We start from the raw sequence: 3,065 nt of genomic DNA, 5'->3' as shown, positions 1-3,065 counted from the left end.
AGTGCATGAGAGGGGGGAGGGTCAGAGGGAGAAGCAGACTCCCCACTGAGCAGGGAGCCTGATGCGGGACTCGATCCTGGGACTCCAGGATCATGACCTGAGTCGAAGGCAGTCGCTTAACCAACTGAGCCACCCAGGCACCCACTGATTTTATTTATTTGAACTCTCTTTTTTTCTTGATGAGTCAGGCTATAGGTCTGTCAATTTTGTTTAACTTTTCAAAGAACTGGCTCTTTCTTTTATTGGCCTTTTCATTGCTTTTTTTTAGTCTCTATTTCATTTATTTCTTCTTTGATCTTTGTTATTTCCTTCCTTCTACTAACATGGGGCTTTGTTCATCTTTTTCTAGTTTCCCTTTAAAAAAAAAAAAAACAGACTTACTTCATTTTATTTTTCTTGTATAAAAACTATTTGGTGGCCACAGATAACTGCCTGGGTTCTCTGCACAGAGACTGGTGTGGGTCTTTAGACATGGTCAGTGAATTCTTGATAGGGAGACTTGGTGAGCACATGTCTTTCCAGAGTTCAGAGGTGAGAATGCTGTAGGTCTTGGGTATGGCATTAAAGGTGGCCTTGGTGATGTCACCAAGTGGTGGTACAGCCCCTAGCCAAGGTGTAGCAGTCATTGATTCTGGCCATCTCAGGCACAGTGGCCTAGATAATGACAGTGCCTGAGGGGTGGGGGGGCAGGGAACAGGGTACCAGCAGCACAGAGCCACAGCAGCAGGTCTCCTTGCAAGCAATGGTATGGGGCTTGCTGATCTAGTTCTCCCAGTGTCCTTACTGCATAGGATGATGCAGAGTGTCGCCAGATGTTGGCACCATGGATGGCAATGGCTACCTCCTGAGAGCACTTTACCCCCAGAACAACATGTCCATTGTAAATCCTGATCATGACAAATGCCTTGATCCTGGTCCACTGGCCAGCACAGGTCTGCTTTTACACAGGTGTAATCTTCAAAACCTGTGGAGTTCTTTTTTTTTTTTTTAAGATTTTATTTATTTATTTGACAGAGAGAGAGACAGCGAGAGAGGGAACACAAGCGGGGGGAGTGGCAGAGGGAGAAGCAGGCTTCCCGCTGAGCAGGGAGCCCGATGTGGGGCTTGATCCCAGGACCCTGGGACCATCACCTGAGCAGAAGGCAGATGCTTAATAACTGAGCCACCCAGGTGCCCCCTGTGGAGTTATTCTTAGAAAATGTATTGTAAACCCTAAGAAGTGATCGTGGAAGCAGCTGAAATGTCAGCAGCGTTCCTGTTCTCGGGCCATTGAACGCAATAGCCTGGTAGGAGCAGGATCCCACCATCTCCGGGGTTAGTCTTAGAGAAAGTATAGTGTAAGCCCTAAGGGGTGACTGGAAGCAGCTGAAACATCAGCAGCGTTCCTGTTCTCGGGCTGTTGAACACAATGGCCTGGAAGGAACAGGATCCTATCATCTCGTGCGGCAGGGCATACATAAGGAGCTATGAAAGAAAGTAACCCTTGGGTGATTGCTAGCATGAACGTCACCTTCCTCCCTTATCCCATAACCCCCTCCTTGCATGTCCACGCACAGAGGAGGGTGCAGGCCTGCTTTCCAGCTTCTCTTTCTATTCCTTCCCCATACTTTGATACATCTGTCCTTGCTTTGCTGATAGAAAACTAAATAAAAGCTATGTGCAGAATTCAGCTGCAACTACTCTCCCTTGTAGAGGCAGCCCTGCATGACCCCTCAGATTGGTGTCTGAGAGCATTACTTCTGTGCATGACAACAAAAACCTCATCCTAGAGGGACACCCCAGGAAAAAGTCAATGACCTCAAATTCCTTGATGGGCAGGGAGAAGAGATAAATCTCCTCCACAGTCTTGATCTTTCTGTCCTCGACCAGACAGCCCAGTTTGGTGATGGGGATCCATTCCTTGTCCTCAGCCTTGACTCTGAGAGCTCTGTGGCCTCAGCCCTAGCTCCAAATGCTACTGCTGAAGCCTCTAGAAGCCACCACAGCCTCCCACCAGGGCCCCCTAGAGACTCTGGGACCCCCCTACAGCACTAGCATCATCCACCATTTGCCATTTTCTCAGTTTTCCTTCCCTCCGTCTCTATTGCTCTTTCCTTCCAAAGGAGTCTTAACTCTTCAACTGCAACAGGGGAGGTGAGGTTGTCTTTTGCTTAGGTATATCACTCAGTACACTCTAGTCAGAAATAAAGCTAATAGAAGAAAATCTCTATATAAGGATCTTTTTACCTGGTTTGCCCACCATGGGCACCTGATTCTTATCTGTAAGAGACATGAAATCCACCCAATTCACTTAGTCTTTCATTAAATAAAGCAGAGCTTTGGGGAATTTCAGTGCTCTGTTTTCATTTTCTTTCTCTCTCCCCCCACTGCTATCCCCACCCCATTTGCCTATTCAACTGATCCTGAAATGGGTTTAATTACTTATTTAATAGCTTTCATGATATTTGTGCTTAAAAACTCACAAGGGGGGGGAAAAGAAGGTTATTATAAACATTAGGAATACAAAATCTAAACAGAGCAAACCAGAATTTTGCCTCATGGGTGGTTTTATTGCTCCTGAGGCAGGTGAAGAAAATATGGGCTCACAGAGGTTTCTCACTCATTGCTAAGAAATCCCTGTAGGCCCTCAGAGAAGACCACCTCTCCTTGCACTTCACTGAATGCTATTTTCAGTCTATTTTTTTTTTAATTCCTGTGCTTTAATCTACCTATTTTCAAGCTGAATCTAATAAACTGTTGGTAGTTGAAATAAGAGGCAGTCCTTAATTCAATCTTAATTCCCCAGAGATGTAAAAAAAAAAAAATTAAGTCAGGATCAGATGGAATTCAGTTCTTACTTTTTACAGTCACAAGAAACAAATGAGCCACTCCTGAGGTAGTTTTAGATCAGATTTAGAACACCAAAGACCTTTTATATTTCCAAGCATTTTGCTTGGTTACTTCTCTGGGCAAAATTTCAGGATCCTGTAGCATATTTAAAACTCCATGACACCAATTTCATTTTCTTTTGGTTACTTAATAGACTTTAAAAAAAAAAAATGTGATGCCAATTCTTACTTGGCAGA

At 44.6% G+C, this 3,065-nt stretch overlaps 1 pseudogene; it reads right to left on the bottom strand.

Annotated features, from left to right (window-relative positions):
• Window positions 1–375: 375 nt before the first annotated feature.
• On the bottom strand, window positions 376–1,307 carry LOC118013800 (annotated as a pseudogene).
• Window positions 1,308–3,065: the final 1,758 nt, after the last annotated feature.

This window comes from Mirounga leonina, unplaced genomic scaffold (assembly GCF_011800145.1).
Source record: "Mirounga leonina isolate KUSES-001 unplaced genomic scaffold, KU_Mleo_1.0 Mir_154, whole genome shotgun sequence".
NCBI classification, from domain to species: domain Eukaryota; kingdom Metazoa; phylum Chordata; class Mammalia; order Carnivora; family Phocidae; genus Mirounga; species Mirounga leonina.
Note: the sequence above shows the minus strand (reverse complement) of the source record. Positions and strands in the feature narration are given on the sequence as shown.